The sequence below is a fragment of the Mus pahari genome, chromosome 21, assembly GCF_900095145.1.
Source record: "Mus pahari chromosome 21, PAHARI_EIJ_v1.1, whole genome shotgun sequence".
Lineage (NCBI taxonomy): Eukaryota > Metazoa > Chordata > Mammalia > Rodentia > Muridae > Mus > Mus pahari.
Genome location: NC_034610.1, coordinates 25,535,753 through 25,559,767, shown reverse-complemented (window position 1 = coordinate 25,559,767; position 24,015 = coordinate 25,535,753). Strand labels below are relative to the sequence as shown.

Sequence of the window (24,015 nt, the reverse complement as noted above, 5' to 3'; positions counted from 1 at the left end):
CACTACCAAAAAGAGATAATTTATGAGGAAGGGCTGGTTTCTATTTATGTATACATATGTATATGTGCATGTGTGTAGGTGTCTGTGAAGGCCATAGTCGAGTGGTGGATAGCCTGGAGCTGCAGTTACAGGGGCTTGTGAGCTGTCTAATGTGGGTCCTGGGAACTCAACTCTGGTCTTCTGCAAAAGCAGAAAGTGTTCTGTAACTGCTGGGCCATCTCTCTAACCCCGGAGATGGTTTCATAGTTTTCAGTATGTGGTCACTCAGCCTGGTTGTTCTGGGCCTGTGGTGAGGAATGCCTTGCTGGGCCATCTCTCTAACCTGAGAGATGGCTTCAGTCTGTGGTCATTCGGCCTGGATGTTCTGGGCCTATGGTAAGGAGAGTGTTTTGTCTCTTGATAGCTGAGAAGCAAAGACAGACCTCAATTTTATAATAAAAATCTATTCTCCAAACTCAGTAAGCTGTGTCTATAAATAGACCGATCCATTAGTAGGTCAGAGGTCTTGGATCGGATTCCTTCCACGGCCCCCTCTTTATGTTGCTGCACAAGGGATGAAGCCTTTGATGCGTGGGGTTTTGCAAGGCTTTCTAGGTCTAAACCACAGCGGTTTGTTGAAAGAGACTTTTGGCCTTCGGCCTGAGCTGAGTAAGTAGGCTTTCTTCCACAGGTTTCAGAGGGTCTGATTTAGTTAAAACATGCATTAATAAAGAACTCCTGTGTGCAGATGCTCTTGAGCCACACACTGAGAAGCAGAGCTATGAGTCAAGTGTGGTAAGCATGCCTGTGAGCCCAGCAGCTCTGGAGACCGAGGGAGGGGCTCACCTTTCCCTCTGTGCTAATGTGCAAGTTGCATCTTTATGGTTTAGTCTATGTGCATGTCTCTTACTGAAGGCACTCCGTAAGATGTTTCAGAACTCACTCAGCTTACTTTCATACTGAGCAACCCTTGAGAGGCTCCCACTTTTTCTTAAACGCATCTAGTGTCATAGTAAATATATCCTCAGTGTGTGTGTGTGTGTGTGTGTGTGTGTGTGTGTGTACTAGCAGATTATTTTCCAACAAAGCCATAGGAATTCCCATTTGATTGAATATCGCAGAAGACAAGTGAGAGAGAATGCTTCGCTTCTTCATACTCTTTGGCAATCTGCATTTTTCTATTTTATGCAAAGCACACTTGGTTCCATTGTTTGGAACCTTTGCCTTAGCACTTTTTTTTTTCCTGTCAAAGGTTTTAGAAAAGACTCCTTTTCTTCAGTGAGTTCTTAATTTCACTCTATGAAATTTGGACATAATCTTTTGGACATTTTCCATTCACATCTAAATACAACCCTACATTGATCTTCCTCAGGGTTGCATATGTATGTCTTACATTAGGGCTACCTGTACATGTTTGTCAAACAACAAAAGGAGACTTTCTCAGAACGCTTCAAAGACAACGTCTGGCACTGGGCATCCAAGAGTCCAAGCCTGTCGTGGGTTATCCTGAAGCTGCTTGTGTTCTGATGTGAATTTGAAGCCCCCAAGATTGGTTGCCCCAAAGACGAGTCAGCAAGTAAGACACCTAGAGCCCCCGACCCCAGTTAATTGTGATTGTTAAATAAAAATGCTGACAGCTAATAGCCGGGCAGAATAGACAGAGGTGGGGGTTGAGGTTTTGAAGACTTAGGAAGCTGAGGAGGGAGAAGAACAGGCAGGAGGGGAGAAAGAAACCACCACGGGTTAGCTGAGCCATAAAGATGTGGCACTGCGGGCTGCCCAATTGGTGTTAAGAGGAGTCCAGATGGAACATAGAAAATATTAATAACAGGGTTATTGATAGGAAAGTAGATTCTAGTTAGGAAGCTGTCCAGCTACTGTGCTGCATAAAGCTTATTAAAAATATGAAGGCTAGCTGGGCGTGGTGGCGCACGCCTTTAATCCCAGCACTCAGGAGGCAGAGGCAGGCGGATTTCTGAGTTCGAGGCCAGCCTGGTCTACACAGTGAGTTCCAGGACAGCCAGGGCTATACAGAGAAACCCTGTCTCAAAAAACAAAACAAAAACAAAAATAAAATAAAATTAAATTTAAAAAAAAATGAAGGCTGTAGGTGATTTTTATCCAGGAACTCAATAACCTCAGTGATTTTAATATTTTCTACTAAACAAGTCATTCATTTGTACATCAGCCACTCTGCCTTAACTGTTCGATTCTCATATGGTTTCTAGACTGGCACAATCCAACAGAACGTTCTGCAACCCAAACATTCCATGTGTGCACATTCTAATACAGTAGCTGGTGAGCTCTTCAAATATAGCTAGAGACTGAGGATAAATGCTTACACTCCAGGCCTTGAAGCTGGAACCCCCATCTCCACCCCCGCACCCCCTATATCTAGCTCAGAGTGACCTGCAAATGAAAAGCGCCAATAGGAAAGCTGAGGCAGTCGCTGATTTTGTAAGGTTCTTGCTATATACATAACATTATGGTAGGCTACAATTGTTGCCCCTCATAAGCTGCTTTAGTAACTGAATGATAATTTCAGGATTAAACCATTAAGCCAGTGAGGTAACTGCTCTCTGAGGACAGTGCCTAAGAACAGCCATCATGTCCAACCAACCTTACCATTACCTATCCAAAGATTAAAGATATGTTAAGGCAACAATGAAGCCAGGCAGCAGTGGTCACACCTTGGATCCCAGTGCTCAGGAGGCAGAGAAGAGGCAGGCGGATTTCTGAGTTTGAGGTCAACCTGGTCTACAGAGTGAGTTCCAGGATAGCTAGGGTTACACAGAGAAACCCCGTCTCAAAAAACCAAACTAGCCGGGCGTGGTGGCGCACGCCTTTAATCCCAGCACTCGGGAGGCAGAGGCAGGCGAATTTCTGAGTTCAAGGCCAGCCTGGTCTACAGAGTTCCAGGACAGCCAGGGCTATACAGAGAAACCCTGTCTCGAAAAACCAAAAAAAAAAAAAATAACCACAAAAAATATGATTTTTTTAATCTTTCATCTACTTTTTGTTACAATGCACAGGTGGAAACATTTACTACAGAACATAATCAGATTTTTTTAAAGATTTATTTATTTATTATATGTAATTACACTGTAGTAACTGTCTTCAGACACTCCAGAAGAGAGCGTCAGGATGAGGATGGTTGTGAGCCACCATGTGGTTGCTGGGATTTGAACTCAGGACATCTGGAAGAGCAGTTGGTGCTCTTAACTGCTGAGCCATCTCTCCAGCCCCACAATCAGATTACTAATCTGTGAGGTAGAACAGAGTTATAAGAAAGACTATGGTATATAAAAAGTTATTCCCTGAAATTCAAAGACTACTGGAAGAGAGCATTGAAAGAGATGAGAGCGACTGAGTGGCTTGGGGAACTTGAGACTTGTTCTCTGTGATCTCACTTATCTCTTTCAGAAGGAAAGGCAAAAACAGTGGCATCCTGCAGTTAAGCTAATGTTGCAACTTCTCTGCAGGTAACTCGGGCCTCTTGCTCTTACTAGACCCTGGAGAAGTCATTAGACACACAGGGCCTTCCCAGCCTGAAGTGAGGGCATAGGCTACACTGTGTGCATTAGATAGCCATCCTAAGTATATCCACCATTTCTTTCCTCCACACAATTTGAGTTGGCTGCTCCAAGTACAGAGACTGCAAACTTTTATACATGAATCTGAGCGAGCAAAACCCGAACGTGCTTGGACCAGGAGGAAACCAGAATGCAGATATGCAGGCTCCCACTTCATCCCTGGGCACTCAATCTTAGTCATTTCATTTTTAAAATCTTTTTTTGTGGTCCTGGGCATTGAACCCAGGGTCTCTAATTAGCCAAAGTAAATCCTCTTCCACAGAGCACCATTCCTGGCCAGAGACATAAATCTGATTCAGAGTTTCAGGGCAGCTAAGATGAAAAGGGAACCATCAAGCCACACAGTTTCCACATCCACAAAACAACGCCGGCTACTTAAGTCACTTCACGATGATGCTTAGCTTTGGAAGAGCTTTGTCCTGTGGGAGATTTCATGTAGGGAATGCAAAGCCATCAAGTGCAGCATAAGTCATACAGGAAAGACGCTCATAGGTTCTGGGAAGCTGTTCCTTCTGCAGAGGCACAATGCTTGACACATTGGTGTAACACTTATGGAAGGTAGGTGGGGGAAGGTTGGCAAGCATGGACTCAGGGCAATATGGGCAAGCACGTTTTCCGTGGGACCAGCCTGCATTGTGTGCTTGGCTAGACAGGTAAATACTGTTCAGAAATCAGTAATATTTTGGCAGACTGGTGGGGTTGGCAGCTTTCTGTGAAGAGTGAGTCACTCCATGTGACCATTCCTGTCTCTATAGTGGTAGCTGGGGAGGGTGGCACACAGGCAATCTAGGAATTTTCATAAAACTAGCTTTCCAACGATAAGAAAAAGTGTTCAAGAACATCAAGTTTGATCCAGCAGAGCAGACTGTCTATAAAAGTACACATTATTTTTCCTTTTCTATTTGAAAGTTCACATTAGTTGTCAATACTTAGAGAATGATAGATTTTAAGCCTGACGATGCTGGATGCTTCTATTATAGCACATGGCAGAAATCTGCTAAATGGGGTATAGAACATTACCCATCTGCCTGAACTATTTAAGCACTGAAATGCTCAGTTGGAGAATGATGAAAGATTTGGATTAAATTTTTTTTCCAGAAAGTATTAGTGAACATATTAGAACATTAGTATGTGTGTATGTGTGTGTGTGTCTCCGTGTGGGTATGTGGGTACAGACGTTCTGTGTGCAGAAGAGGGTGCAGGACCCCCCGGAGCCAGTGTTTCAGGCAGTGAGTTGCTCCAGGAGCAATGGGAAGCAAACTCAGATCCTCTGCGAAAGCTGAGCCATCGCTCTCGCTCGCTCCAGACTATAAGGAAATCTGAACAGGCTCTTATGGGATGTATGGCTATTTGCAAAATGACTGATTACCTAGAAGTATTGCAGGCAAAGTATATCCCTTGGTAAAGAAATGAGCCTTAGGCAGGGCATGATGGCACAATTCCTTTAATCCCAGCACCCAGAAGGCAGATAGATCTCTGGGAGTTTAAGGACAGCCAGGGCTACATAGTGAGGCTCTGCCTCACAAACGAAACAAACAAGAGGAGACTAGCCTAGTATTAGTTACTGGATTCAAGCCAATTAAACTTAAAACATGTACTTGTAGCCGGGCATGGTGGCGCATGCCTTTGATCCTAGCACTTGGGAGGCAGAGGCAAGCAGATTTCTGAGTTCGAGGCCAGCCTGGTCTACAAAGTGAGTTCCAGGACAGCCAGAGCTACACAGAGAAACCCTGTCTCGAAAAACCAAAAAACAAAACAAACAAAACAAAACAAAAAAAAACCCATGTACTTGTAGTTTTGGAATTACATTTATTCTTACTGACAAGGCCAACTACAAATATTAAACTCCATCATAACAAAATATCATCAGCATATAGAAAAGCAGACTTTCTTTTTTCTAAGGCATGAGGAGTATGCGTCTAAAGAGCCCACATGTTATATATTTTACACACACACACACACACACACACACAAGAACACAACTTGGCTCTTTGATGCTACCTGAAATGCTTTCTGGTCTAGACAATGATCTTTCAATCTGGACTTTCAAAGTCATCAAACTTGGAACCAGTTCTTACCCAGAATCTAACTGTGGGAAATAAAAGTTACAAATATATATATATATATATATATATATATATATATATATTATATATATATATAATTTGTTTTTTGAGACAGGGTTTCTCTGTATAGCCCTGGCTGTCCTGGAACTCACATTTGTAGACCAGGATGGCCTCGAACTCAGAAATCCGCCTGCCTCTGCCTCCCGAGTGCTGGGATTAAAGGCGTGCGCCACCACTGCCCGGCTCATGAATATTTTAAAAATTGTGTGTGTGTGTGTGTGTGTCCGTCCATGTTTATGCCGCAGCTCATGTTTGGAGGTCAGAGGACAACTTTTTTTTTTTTTAAGATTTATTTATTTCATGTATAGGAGTACACTGTAGCTGTCTTCAGCCACACCAGAAGAGGGCATCAGATCACATTGCAGATGGTTGTGAGCCACCATGTGGTTGCTGGGAATTGAACTCAGGACCTCTGGAAAAAGCAGTCAGGGCTCTTGACCACTGAGCCATCTCTCCAGCCCCCCAGAGGACAGCTTCTGAAACCCTATTTTTTGTGTGCCATATATATGCTCTCGATACCATGTGGGTTCCCTGGGACTGAACTCAGCTCATCAGGCTAAAGAGCAAGTGCTTTTATCTCTTGAGCCATATGGCTGGCCCCATAACATTCTTTATAAAATGAGGAGCATCATTTGGAGGTAGTGGAGCCTTCAAGATGTGAGACCTAGTGGGTGGACCTCAAGTCATTAAAAAGGGAGTCCTTGAAGGGGCTTGCAGGATCCTGGCTTTTTTTTTTTTTCATTTGGCTTCCTGGTCATGAGGTGAGTGATTTTGCTCCTATGTGCACTCTGACACTTCACAGGCCTAAAACAAGGGAGCCAGCTGTTACCACACTGAAACCACTAGTACCATGAGCTGGAACAAACATGGTTATCTTAGATGTTTTTGTTAAGGTATTGATGGGAGACTAACAGACCAATACCAAGAGACATACACGCCAATCCACTCAGTTCCAAATGCCAAGAGAACACAGTTCTTCAGGGCTTTAGGGTGGGGACATGAAGAGGGAAGGAAGCATGGTTATATAATTCAGTTTTATAACTCACATCACAGACACAATGGTTATCAAGGGTGGTTAACACTTGTAACTTACAATTCGGAAAGAGTTTTCTGGTGTTCATATAAAAGAGTGGAGTGGGATCACACACAGAAGCCCTATAACATAAACATTGCTGTGTTGTATAAGCCATGTTTTCTAGCACCACCCCCCCCCAGCGCCCGGGAGTACATGGTGTGAATGGGTACAGTTCCAGGGTTGTAGCATTGGGAACCTGGCTCTCTTACTAATTTTGTGATCTTGAGTAATTATGTAAGCTGTGATGTAGCTTTTTGATTTATATGCATTATAATTAATACTTATATTACCTACCCAAAAGGCCATTACAAGACCTATATAAACTAGTAATGCTTACATCATATTGAAACAGAGGCAGCACAGGTATAGGAACCGTGTACCTGGCATGTGGTAAGAAGCATCACTGAGTAAATGATGTAATGCATGGATAGTATATTAACAGTATGGAGAAAAAGCATTTACATCAATTCAGTACTTCCAAGTTCCTAGGCTCTAAACCTTGGTCTGCCATAGTATGCCAGTACTTTTTTTTTTTTTTTTCTGTTTTTTCAAGACAGGGTTTCTCTGTGTAGCCCTGGCTGTCCTGGAACTCACTCTGTAGACTAGGCTGGCCTCAAACACAGAAATCTACCTGCCTCTGCCTCCCCAGTGCTGGGATTAAAGGTGTGTGCCACCACTGCCTGGCAGTATGCCATTACCTTAACAACACAAACCAAAGCCCACCAATCAAAACCCCCCAAAACCAAAGCAGCTAGATATCTCCCTCTCTGTGTGTGCCTCTCCTGAACTTTGTGAGCAACTGAGTGATAGTCATAATTGTCTGGACAGGGCTCGGCACTTCTTATATTAGTTCTCAAGTGTTTGGTGAAATTACTTGGATTTGTTAATGGATGCTGTTATCAGCAGCTGAGTCTAACCTAGAAGTGGAGGTTACATTTCTGTTTTTTTTTTTCTTCTTTGACCGATCTCATCCATGCCTAGGCTTAATGTCCTTCAAACCTCAGCTTCTCTCATCAGTCACAGACCTGGGTAGTTTGGCTGTTTGATATTTTCCTCTAAATGTGGAGGACCCCTCCATCAGACCATAATCATAGTGCTCAATCTGTGAGGCAGCCTGATCAATGGTCCTCTCTTCCTAGATAAAGGAGAACCCACTGGGAAGCAGTCGTCTTCTCGGCTGTACTGTTTTTTTATGGCTGTTGTGACAAGTTAGTAGAAACTGTGTGGCTTATGCCAATTCTTGTTACACTTCTAGAGGTCAAGCCCTAGATTCAAGAACCCAGCCACTTGCCCTTTCCAACTTCTCTAGGCTGCCTGTAGTCCTTTGTTCTGTTTTTTAAGGCTGACTGGCAGTAGCTTCAAAGCAGTCTCCCCAGCTTCTCTCGGAAGCTTCTTTTCTGACTCTGATGCAATTGTCCCTAGCACAGCGGGCCAGTTTCAGAGCAATCTCTTCATAACCTTTACTGAACCAGGTCTGCAAATTCCCTTCTGTCACCTTCCAGAACAGATCTGCAGATTATGGTGATGGGTCTTGGTGGGAAACATTATTCTATAAAACACAACCAACAAAGTTGGAATTGGGTATCACTTGTGGGCAGTTTCCTAATGTTAAACTCTAGGGTTTGCTCTGTTTCTTCAAAGATCTCCCAGTTCAGTCTTTCCCCTTTGTTCTTTTAAATGTACCAATCCCGAAGTCAATTCTCCAAGGACAAGTAAATTGGGGACACCTGTATCGCAAAGTAGATGTATTAAATTGATGGATATCGTTTCACATGGAAGATGAGAGCAGAGACTGTTTACCCAACTAACGTATCCACATTCCATCGTTCTACCATGTCATCGGTAAGGAATGCCACTACCATTTAGTAACTAACACACAAAGGCAGCTTTCTTTCCGTCTTGCTAAATGTTACTCCCACCTGTCTCAGCAACTATGCTAGAAACCTGGCCTACCTACTCATTCCCCCGCTCGGCGCTGGCCTCCGCGTTTCCATCCCCACCGCCAGCGCCTAGGATGTGGCTCTGATGGCTTCACTGGCCCAGACCTAGCCCTTGCTGTGTCTGTTCATTTTCACTGCCCATTTAAGTCGTCTTTGCTTGGAATTAAGCCTTCCACCTTCAAACCCACGCACCCAGGTAAGTAACTTTCAAGAGAGACGACTTTCCAGTTTCGGCCAGGATCAGACCTACCACCCAATTTCTATGGCTTCGAAGGCCACAGTGCCTGCTTCTTCTTCTTCTTCTTCTTCTTCTTTTTTTTTTTGGTTTTTTTCGAGACAGGGTTTCTCTGTGTAGCCCTGGCTGTCCTGGAACTCACTCTGTAGACCAGGCTGGCCTCGAACTCAGAAATCCCCCTGCCTCTGCCTCGCAAGTGCTGGGATTAAAGGCGTGTGCCATCATGCCCGGCGTTGTCAGGGTCTTGAAATAAGCAGTTCGAATGAGATCAGTTCGCCCGCAGCCTCGCACGCATTATTTCGTCCTAAGTTGACCCCTTTCTAGTGCCGGCACGTCGGGTATCAGTCTTCCCACTTACGGGAGAAAACTGAGTCGTGGTATTTCAGGCCTGGCCTTCATGGCACCTTGATGCTGGTAATGCCTCACTTGGCTCATTCTCCTCGTCCAGCTTTCTCGCACGTTAGCTGACTGTCCATCAGGCAAGCGACGAAGTGCAGAAGGACGAGGCTTTCTCCAACCGGCGCTCCGGCTCTTCCCCATACGCAGTGACGCGACCGATGACGCTATTCAGTGACGCGTGATGACGTGCCTCACCCTGAGCCAGATGTCGGCAGGGCGGTCACACCCTCAGGGCCCAGTTCAGGAGGGGCAGTGGCTCCGACGTGGGGAAACACGCCGCAAGAGCCCGCCTGAGGCGACCTGGGGCCCTGAAGTCCTGGGTCCTACCGGCCCACGGTTGAGCCGTTGCTAAGTGACGCCAGCGCGCAGAGCGCGTGCGCGGCCACGGCGCTGTGCGTGAAAGCGGGCGCGCGCCGCGACGGCGGCGGCGAGGAAGGCGGCGACGGCGGCGGTCGAGGGGGCGGTGGCCACGAGGCGGGGTCGCTGCTGGCGGAAGAGACGTGTGTGGCGGCGTCTAGGTCGCCGAGGAACATCGTCGGGGTGAGTCGCCCCGACCGCTCGCGGGAGGTGGGGCCTGGCCGCACCTGCTGCGCGGGCCCGGGGCGCGGGGACGCGCTCCCCCTCCCCGCCGGACCCGCGCGCGCCGCTCCACGCCCCTCGGCCGCTGGTTCCGGGGGCGGGGACGGGGGCTGACGAGGGTCAGTTCCCGGGCCTGGCGCTCGGGGGGGGGGGTACGCCGGAGAGAGGGGTGCCGAGGGACAAGTGACTGGATTCCAGGGCGACGCTGCCGGTTTCCTTTACCCTGAGGAATTTGAAGCGGGAGAAGCCCGCGTTCCTCAGCAGCCGCGCGTCCACACTGAGACGCCGACTGTGCAAACCTGACAAACGCGGAAACGGGGACCCTCGGGGTTGGGGTTCGCAAAGTTTTGGGGTAAACCGCGAAGGGGTCCGTCGGCTCTACCCTGGCGGGTCTGGGAGTAGGAGCGGGTTGTTAGGGAGATCGTTAGACTCTGTGCCTGCGTGAGCGTCGGGCACACCCACGATCTGGGGAAGGCGACCTGTCAGTGAAGATGCCGGTTGGCTAACCTGTTGCCTGGACCATGCCTCGAGTGCATGCCCACGTGCTCCTCTGATCACCACCACCACCACCACCATCATCATTATTATCATTATTATTAAATCCTGTGTTGGTACACATTTTTAAAGCCAAGGGACCATATCCATCCAGTATTGTTACTTCCTCATAGACTCAAATCTGCCCTTGTATCTGTTTCCCAGAACCGTGCTGTGCTTGGACCATTGCAAGGGTCTTGCGGGTAGGGCAGCCCTGCCTTTTGTGTGTGTTCTTCCCAGAAGCAGTGCAGGCAGTTATTTATCTGGTGGAAATGTAGATTGTGTTCCACGCGTGGGCTGGCATGGTGAGACTGGAGTTAAAAGATGCAACTGGCCCTCAGCCAGTATACAGGATTCTGTTGGGTCCGTTGTGTGTGGTGGTTTATTAAGGAGGAATAAATGGAGACAAATGGAAGAAAGAATTTTTCCCGTTACCGGTTAAAGGCAGTGCCAAGTGAGAGTGACAAGATAGGGAGCATTGACATTTGATCATGCCTAAAAACTGAGGGACATAACTTTAGAGTTTCCACCGAGAATCTAGAACTGGAGATTCGGTTTTATAACGGAGTCTCTGTAAGGTATGGTCTCTGAAGTTCTCACGTCTTGGAATCAGTCAAGTTTGCTCTGAAACCCACTCAGGAGCCGCTATCCTATTACGAGCTTTCATGACTGAGCTGCCTATTTTCCCTTTGCTTGTGCCTCCTAGAAAACTGTCGGCTCCCGGGTAGATAGCCTCACGGTTGATGCGGCTTCCCGGGTAGATATCCTCACGGTTGATGCGGCTTCCTGGGTAGATATCCTCACGGTTGATGCGGCTTCATACTCTGAGGACATGGTTTATCAGTACAAGAGGAACATTTAGTTTCATCCTTTCACATAGTTAATGCAACTGCCTCCCTCTTTCCAGAGTTGTGCCTCTTAGTGAGAGGGTTGTGGGGTCACAAGTGAGGTCCCTGACCAGCCTGTTTTCTTTTAAGAATGAGCTGTCTAGTCAGGAAAAGAAATCATGTATATGTCAAAGAATCCCAGAAGGAAGTGAGATAGTAGTATTAGGTGGGGCTATAGTATAGGACACGTTTACACAGGAGGAGGTCAGATACAGGGTTGTCCTTTAAACGGAGAGTAAAATCGGAATTAGGAAAGAGTTAAATCCTGTGGTGAAATGTTAGTGCTAATTTGGTCATTGGATGGCAGAAGGATATTTTGAGGAGGCCTGTGTGACTAGAGCAGAGAAAGGTTCCTTGTACAGAAATAGTGGGGAGAGAGGCTTTACAGGGTGGCTGTAAAAGTGTTACAGATATCCCATTAATTTTAGGGTAGACTCCATCCTGGTTAGTTTTTGTCAACTTGATAAAACTAGAATCACTGGGGAGAAGGAACGTCTACTGAGGAAGTGCTTCCGTCAGGTTGACCTGCACAGGAGTGGGTGTGTGGTGTGAGGGGCATTTTCTTAATTGATAATTGATACAGGAGGGCCCACCCACGCCCTGCAGAGCTAGGCCATGGCAGGCTGTCCTGGGTTGTAGGAGACTGCAAGCCAGGAAACAGCATCTGGTTCCTGCCTCCAGGTTCCTGCCTTTGCTTTTCTTGATGATGGACAGTTAGCCTGTAATCAAAATAACCCCTCTCCTAAGTTCGTTTTGATCAGGGTTTTATCACAGCAACAGCAAAATCAACTGGAGCAGAGTATGTCTGTAGGGTGGGATCAAAATAAAGGCTTAGACAAGAATTTGTTACAAGTGTTATTCCTTTAAAACATCTGTTTCTCCTCTTCCTCTTCTTCCTCTTCCTCCTCCTCTTCCTCCTCCTCTTCTTCCTCTTCCTCCTCCTGCTTCTTTTTCTTTTTGGTTTTTTCGAGACAGGGTTTCTCTGTGTAGCCCTGGCTGTCCTGGAACTCACTCTGTAGACCAGGCTGTCCTAGAACTCAGAAATCTGCCTGCCTCTGCCTCCCAAGTGCTGGGATTAAAGGTGTGCGCCACCATGCCCGGCTCCTATTTGTTTCTTGAGATAGGGTTTTACATTTATCCTTGGCTGGCCTAGAACTTATTTTGTAGAGTTTTCTCCTTTCTCTGCTTCTTGAGTACTAGAATTACAGGTGCTAGCTACCAAACCCTGCCTAAAAATAAATGTTATTTTTACTTAAAGGATATCTGGCTGAGCTAGGATCAAATTTCTGTATCCTTTGATTTCATTTAGTAGTTGGAATAAATGTTTCATCCCTGCGCAGTTATCCCGATCTGTCAGTATTGCATGCCTTCAGCCGCTAAAGTCTGCCTGATGGGCTTAGGCTGCTGTTCTGGACACTGACAGAAGTGCTGTAACCAACATCGTCATCTGATGATACTCAGTTTCCATCACAATTATCTCTCACAATGCCCTGCCAAACAGTAACTGCCCATCCTGTGACAAAGGTACAAATATGTTAGCTAGAAAGGGAGTCTATCCGGAGAAAGGTACGAACAGACACTGACAGAAGGGTCTGACAGTAATTAGACTCTGCTGGAGAATATTAACTCATCTGTAACGTTCTTTGTTATTAGAAGATTCTTGAGCTCTTTGTAGTGACACATACTTGTAATCTCAGCACTCAGAAGGGAAAGGCGAGACGCTCAGACTCAGCATCATCTTCTGCAGCAGTAAATTGAAGCTAGCCAGGGCCACATGAGATTCTGTTTCACCCTTGTCTCTACCCCTACCCCAAAAGACAAAATTCTGTGGAATGGTTTGCAAGCCAGAGGTTGAATTGCTGAGATGGGTAGAGTTACCTGGCAAGTGCTACATTATTTACCATCTCAGCAAATATTTATGAGGTGTTAGCCGTGACTAGATATTCATTCTGTCAGGAGGACATAGATGAATGGGTACTTTAATACCTTTGACATGTAAGTGTCGATTAGAGATGGGAAACCACCAGCTGTCATATGTTTTGTTTTGTTTTGTTTTTTGTTTTTGTTTTCCGAGACAGGGTTTCTCTGTGCAGCCTTGGCTGTCCTGGAACTCACTGTGTAGATCAGGCTGACCTCGAACTCAGAAATCCGCCTGCCTGTGCTTCCCAAGTGCTGGGATTAAAGGCGTGCACCACCACTGCCCGACATATGTTTTGATAAGTTAATTACTTTAAGAATTAATAAATTACTAGAGGAATTGATCACACTTGAAAAACATTGATGTCAAACATTTAGAAGAGACGAGGATAGACCTTATCCCCACAGATTAAGTAGATTTCTGCTGTATGTAAGGAGCAAGACAATGCTCTAGGTAGACAGTCTTTGCTGAACATTAAAATTGAATGGTTCTTTTGGAAATGTCCTGAGTTGTTTCTTACCAGCTTAATTTGTGGCAGTAGAGATAGGATAGATATATTAAGAGAGCCAAATTATGACTGGATCTAGGTGTCCGCCATTCGATTCTTCTGTTTATCTATTTTACTTTTAGACAGGGTCCCTATAGTCCTAGTTGTCCTCAGACTCATTATGTAGACCAGGCTAGCCTTGGACTGACGGCCTCTGCCTTGAGTACTAGGATTAAAGGGGGTGCCACCACATCTTGCCCACTGTATTCTAAAACATCTAGATCCACTGTTCATTTACTTGGTAACGGAAAGCCAAGGAAAGTAGGTTGAGCACATCACCAGGAAGCAACCGGTAGTCTCACATACGTCGCTGTAGAGTAGGGAGACAGGGACGCGCTGGTGTCTCAGAGAGAAAACTGGGATGGATAGAGGTCAGAAACATTGTAGTTGCTAAAAGTTTACAACTGTAAGTATGTAGAAGGAAGGGGCCGCATTAAAGATGATGACCTATGGTGATCAGGTGAGTGAGTGTGATGTCATTGATTAGAAAATAGAGGAGGGTGGGCTACAGTGCACAGAAGCCGTGGTGCTGGCAGTTTTAAGGAGCATATGCGGAGTTTCAATAGACAGATTTCTAGGTAGGTAGGTCAGAATTCTGCGGATTTGGTGAGAAGACCAGGAACTGTATAGTGTGAATCACTAACTTCGGGACCCTTGGAGGTGAGAGGATACGAGTCCAAATCCTTGTGGTACTGCTGTGCCATTTATTGGCTAAGTGCCCTTGTCTCAAATTAGTGTCTTTTATCCTTGGCTTTTTGTTGGAATTAAAGCACTCTTGTGAAGACGGAGTATTGCACTGTGTACTTGGTGATAGCAGAATGTGCCTGGCACACAAACGTTGAACAGTAATAGCAATAGACATACATAGAAGTAGATGGTCTGACTACATAAAATCAGAGGCTTCAAGTTAGGACAAAGAGTGGGACTTGGGAAAGCAGGTGAGTGAACCATTATTTAACTCAGACCAGCTCTCAGTCTGCTTTCTGTTTCCATGAAAAAATACTAGAAACTAAAGAGTTTATAAACAACAGAGTTCTAGAAGTTGAGATGTCCAAGGTCAGATGCTAGTCTGTGGTGAGGGGTGGTGTTTGTCTATCCCTTTCTCCTTGTGTGGGAGCCCCAGCCCTGCAGTAGCAGCAGAGGCTCCTGCTTTTATTATGTCACAAATGCTCCATTTCAGCACAGTCGCACTGAGGATTAGGTCCCTTCCAGCTGGAGAACAGTTTCCACACTTGAGCAAGCAGCTGCAGAGCATGGAGGCCTTGGTAAAACACAGAAAGCCAGGCCCTTTCCCTGTAAGTTTCCCATCAACTACATGTAGATGGGGCTTAATGTTTTGCAGCTTGAACAAGTGTCCATGTGAGCCTGCGCTGGGACCACATTGAAAACTGAGGAAGACTGTGTGTGTAGAGGAGGAGTGGGCATGGGCCGGAATGACGATGTGAAGTGTTTGGAGATCCTGGGAGGGGTCCAGAGAGACTCAAGAATGCAAGTTTTCAGACTATAGGTTCATCACCCGCATAGTTCTGTAGACTTGCATCTAGTGTTGTCTTCTCCAGAGTCTACTGAGAGCTGGGTATGTGACAGTGAATGGATGAGTATTTTAAACTGCTGATCGCTGTGGGTGAGTGCATGGCCTTCACACTGATTTCATCTGTGGTCCTACATTGAGATGAGGATACTATTTTTAACCTGACACACATAAAGTAACTGCAGAATTTTTTTGCATTTGGCTTTCTGTTACATACTTGGTCCTCATTCCTTTTTTTTTTTTTTAATTTTAGAAAAGAAAATGACAGTTTGGGTTGTGAAATCTGTTGTGGTTGTTGTTTGTGTGTGTTTGTGTGAACTTGACACAAACTGGAGTCACTTGGGAAGTAATTGAGGAATTGCCTTCATCAGGTTGGCAGGTGGCCGTGTCTGTGGGACATTGCTTTAATGATTCACATAGAGGGCCCAGCCTACTGTGCTTGTTGCTGTCAAGGGCAGGGCTTCTGGGTAGTATGAGAAACTGAGAGAAGCTATGGGGCAAGCCAGTACGTAGGCTCCCTCTTGGCCTCTGCTTCAGTGGCTGCTTGAGCTCCTGCCCTGACTTCCCTCAGAGATGGCCTATGAGTTGTAAACCGAAAAAACCCTTTCCTCCCCAAGCTGGTTTTAGTCAGTGTAATACCATAGCAACAGAAAAGACACAGAGTCAGTGTGAATAGTGTGTGTCAGGATTCCAGTGTGGGTTCATGCTCTAGGGAAGCAAATAATATGCTCCTTGTTTTTTAGAGAGTTTACAGAAAGTTTGGTAAAGTGCACAAAGCCAGAGGATAGAAACTGTAAGTTTAACCATAGAAGCCCTAGATGTAATGGACTCAGGGCTCAGGGCTGTTTGAGGATGGACATTAGGTCCACTGTGTCACCTCTACCGAGGATTTCTAACATATAACATAAATATTAGTATTTTTTTTTCTAGTAGGAAGTTGAAAGGAGTTGTTTCTTTTCTTTGTCAGGATATTAAGTGTAGCTGGGCAATAGTGGTGAACTCTAATCCCAGCAGTTGGGAGGCAGAGGCAGATAGATCTCTGTGAGTTTGAGGCCTGCCTGGTCTACAGAGATAGTTCCAGAACAGCCAGGGCTACAGAGAAACCCTGTCTTGAAGGAAAAAAAAAAGATATTAGAAGTGTTAGGCAGGATTATTGTTCATTGAGCTTTGTTTTGGGGACCTAAGACTGGTTATAAATTGGCAGGATGAATGTATGCACATGTATGTTGTCAGGATGGGGGAGGATGCCTGATGTTTAAAATGTTCAGATTATACTGGTAAGAAGAGTATATTGAGAACTTGAAGTTAAATTTATCAGCTTTTTGCATGCAAGGGCCATTGAAGAGTACAGACATGTTTAGGCTTTTTTTCTTTGCAATCCAATTTGTAATTTGGTGGAGGAGAGAGCGCAATTAGAAAGAGAAAGTAGACTGCACAGGAATGTGTTAAGGCTGTATAAATATTGATTGCAGGCTAGGTACTTGTGCTTGTTGAGTGGGTAAGTGTGCAGTTTTGATTTCAATTCATAAGCCTTTGTAATCTTTCAGAATTATAACAAGTCTGGGACTGGAGTTGTAGCTTAGTTGATAGAGGCCTTTGCAGGACATTTCAGATCGAATCTGTGGATAGTAGGGTCTAATGCTTGCCTAGAGATCAAACCTTGAGTTTGGTCTCTGATACTAAATAAATTGGGCATGACGGCACACAGCCTGCCCATACCTGTAGTCCTAGCACTTGTAAGGTGAAGGTAGGAGGCTCAGAAGTTCATGGTCATTTTTCAGCTACATAGTGAATGTGAAATCAACTTGGGACCCTGTCAAAATTTTAAAAAAAGCCATAAATCTGGTCCTATTAACCTCCTGGGCTACCTTTTGCGTCTGAATATGAAACACAGAAATATTCCAGTGGTCTCTGTCCTTGTAGTGCATGATTTGGGAGGTCTACCTAGTATGTTAGTCAGCTTTCCTTTAGTGTAGTAAGTATTTGAGACAATCCAACTTAGTAAGAGAAAAGGTTTATTTGGCTTATAGTTTTGGAGCTTTATGACCATGATTGGCAAACATGTTACTTTTAGGCCTATGATGTATATTTGTGTTGGAAGCACAGCATGGCTATAGAGTCCAAAGGTCCCACAGTCACCTTTGAGGGCATGGTCCCAGTGACATAAACCTCCCACTAGGCTCCACCTCCTGAAGGTAGCCCTCCTATCTCCAGCTAAGCTCAGACTAGGCAGCAAGCCTCAATGCGTGGACCTTGGGAGGATATTTCAAATCCAAAATGGAGCACCCATGTAAGGACAGGGCTAGTTACAGTTTGTACCCTAAATGTTGTCCAGGGTCCTGTTAATGATAATGGCATTCCTGGAAGATGGAAGCACTTTTAGGAGTTGGACCTACTAGAAGGAATTAGGCCACTGGGACATTATAGGAGATATTTGAGATCCTGTCCTGATTCTGTTAGCCTCTCTACTTCCTAGCCACTGCCTTCTGCCGAGACGCACTACTTAAGCACAGGTTAGAAAAGCAGCTGGCCAGCCGCTGGTGGATGGAGACTTCTGTGAGCTCAAACCAATCTTTCCTCCTTTCAACTTCTCAGGCGTTTGTCAGTGATAGAAAGCTGACTAGTATAAGGGTCATTAACAACGAGGAGCCATGTAGTGAGTGGCAGTGTTGTGTGAGGCCCTTTCTGTGTGTTCTTTAATGATCTTGAAAACCTGACAACTATCCCATTTGTACTAATGAGCCAAGTGAGCTCCAGGATGGGGAGTGATTTGTCTGTAGTCTGTAGCCAGAGAGGGATGGGATTGCACTTCAGCCCTTGGCTGGGACTCTGAATTCCAGTGCCTTTTCTAGTTAATTTCAACTCCTGGTTTCAACATGGGGTCTTAGCATGGGAATGACCTTGATGATCACTAACATGGGAATGACCCTGATGATCACACACACATGCACATGAGAGCATATGAATGCATATACACACACAGGCACTTCTGTAGATTCTGCAGAAATTGCTAAAACAGGTCAGAATCTTAGAAAACACCTAAATATTTGAAGATAATTTGATAACATATTTAAGGTTAGAGAGGAAAGGACAGTCAAAGGTCACATGCTGACTCTCCTGTGAACAAGTGCTAGTTTTGTTGTTGTTCTTTTTGTTTGTTTGTTTGTTTTTTTTTTCAGGACAGGGTTTCTCTGTGTAGCCCTGGCTGTCCTGGAACTCACTCTGTAGACCAGGCTGGCCTCGAACTTATAGATCTGCCTGCCTCTGCCTCCCAAGTGCTGGGATTAAAGTGCTTGCACGACCACTTCCCTGCAAGTGCTAGTTTTTTTTTTTTTTTTTAAAGATTTATTTATTTATTATATGTAAATACACTGTAGCTGTCTTCAGACTCTCCAGAAGAGGGCGTCAGATCTTGTTATGGATGGTTGTGAGCCACCATGTGGTTGCTGGGATTTGAACTCTGGACCTTCGGAAGAGCAGTCGGGTGCTCTTACCCACTGAGCCATCTCACCAGCCCCAAGTGCTAGGTTTTTTTTTTTTTTTTTTGTGATTTTTCGAGACAGGGTTCCTCTGTATAGCCCTGGCTGTCCTGGAACTCACTTTGTAGACCAGGCTGGCCTCGAACTCAGAAATTCACCTGCCTCTGCCTCCCGAGTGCTGGGATTAAAGGCGTGCGCCACCACGCCCGGCCCAAGTGCTAGTTTTTAAGTGATATATTTTACATACACTTTTGGTTTTCTTTATATTCAGGTACATGTTCTTGAGAAAGAACTATAGTTTTTCAAGCTCATCGATAGCATTTTCAAGCTCATCAATAGCAAGTAAATTCAGAACTTAAAACATTTTCTTTGTGGTCATTTGAATGTGGATGGTCCCCATAGGCTCATAGTTTGAAGGCTTGGTTCTCAGTTGGTGGAACTTTTAGGGAGTGTGACTTTGTTGAAGGAAGTGTGCCAGTGGGGCTTCTAAGTCCACACCATGACCATTTAGTACTCTGTCTGTGTTCTACATGTGGATGTGAACTCCAGCTGCTGCTCCAGTGCCTGCCTGCCTTCTACCATGCTCCCTGCATGGTAGAATGGTCGTGGACTCACCTTCTGAGACTGTCAGCCCCAGGAAACTCATTTATAAGTTGTCTCTTCACAGCAAGAGAACAGTGACCAAGACATCCTTGAAGTTTTATCCCAAGCAATGAAGTACTTGAGATTCAGTAGCTAATCTTTCTGCTGTCTCCATCCCTTATTCCTTCCATTGTAATGTTTATTTTTTAAGTTTTTTCACCAAACAAATTCATTCTAATTATGGTATAATTCAGTTCTTTTGATTTGGTTCATTCCTGGCATTTTGACTGAGTCACTCTTGTTCATCTTATTTTCTACATTCCTGGAAATGCAGACTGTAATAATTTTTTGTAAAAGTCATCTAACTCCACAATAAATATTTATACAGAAATTATATTTTGCAAATGCACTAGTTACTAAATACCATAGCAATATCTAATGCAGTCTAATAAAGCAAATTTAGTTGTTTCAAACAGCACACTTTTTTCTCAGCTACTGTGGGTCAGGGACTCAAAACTGCCTAGCTGGCTATTGTAGCACAGAGAGCCCGGCGAGTCAGTTTGACTTTTGAAGTGTTGTGGCCTTTGTCCAAAAGCTCAGATAGGCTGGGAGGTGACTGTTGGGCAGAGGCCTTACACGCATGGGGGCTGCTTGAGGTCTGTTAGGGTCTCTTGGCTTCAACCAGAGTCACTGAGGAAAGACTGAGGAAGAAGCCACATGTCTGCTCTCCTTGTTTGAATAACAGTGTTACCTCTTGTTTTCTTTCAGTTACAGCTGAATCTTTGAGTCCAGCCCCTGCCTAAGATGGCAGTTAGGGTCCACCGATTTTGGAGAAATCAAAGAGTTTGTGGATAGCTTTATAAAATCAACAAATTTTATTCAATCATCAGAGGAAACCATTTCATCAGCTGAAATTGTCTCTGTTAGACACATGCAGTCATTTTTCTGACTGGTGTGTTCACAGTATGAGAGAAATGATAACTGAAGCATTATAAAATTATTAAACGAGTTTCTGTAACTGGAAGGTTTATGGATTCCTTGAAGTTTTCTATCTGTCACATTAGTGTTAGGGTTAATACGCCTAGACAAGTACACTTTCATTTAGGCATTCTTTTTATGGGAGGACAAGAAGCAAGAATGACAGAGTCTTTTTACCCAGGAGATCTCAAATGTATATAGCTATGTTTCTGTAAATTCACTCCGCCCGCCTCTCCCTCCTAACTGCTGCGATTAAAGGTGTGCACCGCCGCCGCCTGGTATACTTAAAACTTTTAATCTTTAATACAGCCATGTGGTTTGCCCAGTTAGTTTTGCTGTCAACTTGACACATTTGGGAAGTTCAAACCTCACTAGAACAACTGCCTCGATTGGATTGACTTGTGGACATGTCTCTCGGGCTAATTGTTGCATGAGGGTCCAGCCCACCATGGGCAGTGCCATTTCTTCCTGTCATGGCTTCCTAGATGATGGACTGTTAAGTGTAAGATGAAGTAAATCCTTCCCTCTACTATGTGCTTTTGGTCAGAGTTTTATCACAGCAATGAAGAAGTAAACTAGGACATTCTAGGTAATGTCGTTGACCTTGACCTTATAAGTTTCCTGAAGGGGAAAAAAAGGGGAAGGGGCTCCCTCCACCTCTCTGCAGGCTTGCCTTACCTGCGTGTCTTCAGAAATCTACTTGGCTCACCAATGGATACCACTTAAAACACCAAACATATTCAGTTGACTTCTGTTGGACTGTTAGTCTGGGCCTGTTTCTCACTCCATGTCTTCATAGCACCTCCAGGGTTCTTATTGTTTTTAATTAGCATATTTTAACTGTGCAAAACAGGGGCTCACAATGGCTTTTTTCCATGTGTAAATAAATATAGTTTGCCCTGGAGCAGTGTCTTCTAGGTTTGTCTGTTAGAGCTGTTGGCAGGAACACCACAGTGTTCTTTCTTCACTGTTTCCTTGTGACATGTTCTTTGTCCTCTTGGGCATGCTGACTTCGGGCCCTCGGCTCAGATGGGCCTGCTGGCTCTCCTGGCTCTGCAGTGAAGTGTGCTGTTCTTCCCATGGAACCAGTGCGTTCTGGGGAGAGGCGTTGACACTGTGCCTGTTGCTGCTCAAACTTTTTCTGTGCAGCTCTGGCTGTCCTGGAACTCACTCTGTAGACCAGGCTGGCCTTGAACTCAGAAATCCTCCTGCCTCTGCCTCCCGAGTGCTGGGATTAAAGGCGTGCACCACCATGCCAGGCACTGCTTAAACTTTTACCTGCTCACTTAGCATCCTTTGTAGCCTTTCCTGAGTCAGTTGTTGATGAGGTTGTTGCCGAATTAGGGTTTACTGTGTCATCGTTTTTTTTATAGTTTTAATTGTCTTACCCATTATCTAATTTGTGAGTTACTACTCTGTGAGTTTGTGGCTGGATTTGTAGATTTTAGAAAAATGAGTCATCATTTAAAATTATCCCAGATTTTGCTGATTGGAATCTTTTCAAGTTAGTGTTGTGCCTTTCTGACTTGTTCCCAGGATTCTCGGATGTCCTTTTTATTTTTCGGTTCAAGATAGGCCAGGTCTGTCTCATATTTTCCTTATTCTTGCCTTGGAATCAAAGTTTTCCCAAAAGAACCCTATCACATCCAGAAGCAATATCCAGGTGTTAGGTATGGCCATAACTACCAGATGACATTGCTTTTAGGCTCTCTTAACACATAGCTACTAGGTTGCTGTGTGCGCGTGCACTCGTGTGTGTGTGTGTGTGTGTGTGTGTGTGTGTGGTATTGTAGTACAGGTTCAACCCTGTACTACTGGGTTTATTGTAGCATGTTCTTCATAGATGTGACTCCCTCCTCCTTTTCCACAGTGCTGCTCCCTGTTCCATCACGGACAGCTTCTCACCCATCTGCCCACTGCTAAATGTACTGAGGAAGTAGGGTTGAGGTCGCTGTGAGAAGAGCCTTGTACCTCTAGAGAGGGCAGCATTCGTTGTCAGCGTCAGCCTGAGGGCCGTGCTCAGAGGTTCCGGGGTCAGCTCTCCTCTCACCCCTTCCTTCCGTGCGGCTGTGGTGTCCATTTGAAAGGCAGTTTGGTATTTTGGTTGCACTTCATGTTGGGCTCCACTCTTTTTTTTTTTTGGTCTATGCAAATCATTAACATGGTTCCACAAATCTGTTTATAAAGAATTGTCACTGTCCTCTGACCTTTCCATGTGGTTCTTTGTCTTTGCTGGTAGATAAAGAGTGCTTTTTGCTTTTTTATCTATCAAGACAGTGATCTTGCGCATGTCCCACAAACACTTTATTGTAGGGTGTATACATTGGAACTTGCTGAGGCACGTGGTATTTGAATCTTGAGTCTTAGTAGGTGGTAGCAAACTGTGTCCCATGGAAATACTTCTGTTCTGAGCGTGGTCCCAACAGTGTGAACTGCACTCCTGATGCTGCAATCTTCTGTCCCTCGCTGACATGTTCGAGGTGAAAGGCAGTGTTGTAGAGAAATAAATCCCTTGGCAATATCTCATCTGCACCACTATTATTATTATTATTATTATTATTATTATTATTATTATTATTATTACTTGTTTTGAGACCGTGTTTTTCTGTGTAGCCCTAACTGTCCTGGAACACCCTCTGTAGAGCAGGCTGGCCTCGAACTCAGAGTTCTGCCTGCCTCTGTTTGCTGAGTGCCGGAACTAAAAGCGTGTGTCACCACCTCCCAGCTCTCATGAACTATTTTAAAATCACTTTTGCAGCAGGTACTATGAGAATTTTGTTCACGATCCAAAGGGTATACAAGTTGAGATTAAGTGTGTAATCCTTACCCCATCCTAAGTCTCTATTTCTTGTAAATAGCCTGTGTTGTCACTGGCTCATCGAGTCAATCAACAGAAATGTATCAAGTGCCTCTTTAATACCAGGCACACCTCTGGTGTTTGGAGTCATAGATGTGAACAAAACAGGCCAAGAGCTGTTCTATGGAGCATCCATCTGTCAGGGGAGAGTGTGCCTGGCAATGTGCCTCAGCAGGTAGAGGTGCTTGCTGCCAAGCTTCACAACCTGAATTTGATCCTGATACTCACATGGTGGAAGAGAATTGACTCCCTAAAGATGCCTTCTGACATCCAAGTGCATCTCATGGCCCATTTCTAACTAAACAAAAAGAAGGAGATGATAAGAGACAAAAATTAAATTTCACAGGGCTGTGGACATAGCTTAGTGGTGGAACACTTACTTATTATTCTCTCTCTCTCTCTCTCTCTCTCTCTCTCTCTCTCTCTCTCTTTCTTTTTTGTTTGTTTGCTTGTTTGTTTGTTTGTTTTTCCGTTTTTCAAGACAGGGTTTCTCTGTGTAGCCCTGGCTGTCCTAGAACTCACTCTGTAGACCAGGCTGGCCTCGAACTCAGAGATCTGCCTGCCTCTGCCTCCCGAGTGCTGGGAGTGCAGAGTGAGTTCCAGGACAGCCAGGGCTACACAGAGAAACCCTGTCTCGGAAACAAACAAACAAAAAAGACTGACCTGTCTGTTTAGTTTGTTAGCCCATTTATTGGTTGGTCAGATGATTTTTGTGTTTAAAGTTTGGAGTTCTTTCCATATCCGGAATATTAATCTTTTGTCTGATGCATATTTGG

At 44.9% G+C, this 24,015-nt stretch overlaps 1 protein-coding gene across 1 annotated transcript in view; it reads left to right on the top strand.

Annotated features, from left to right (window-relative positions):
* The first annotated feature begins 9,557 nt into the window (after nt 1-9,557).
* Nucleotides 9,558-24,015, top strand: part of Btbd9 (BTB domain containing 9) — a 341,572-nt gene continuing 327,114 nt past the window's right edge. The window contains exon 1 of the mRNA XM_021221073.2: nt 9,558-9,887. The gene's annotated coding sequence lies outside the window, so the exon portion shown is untranslated. The remainder of the gene's footprint in view (nt 9,888-24,015) is intronic.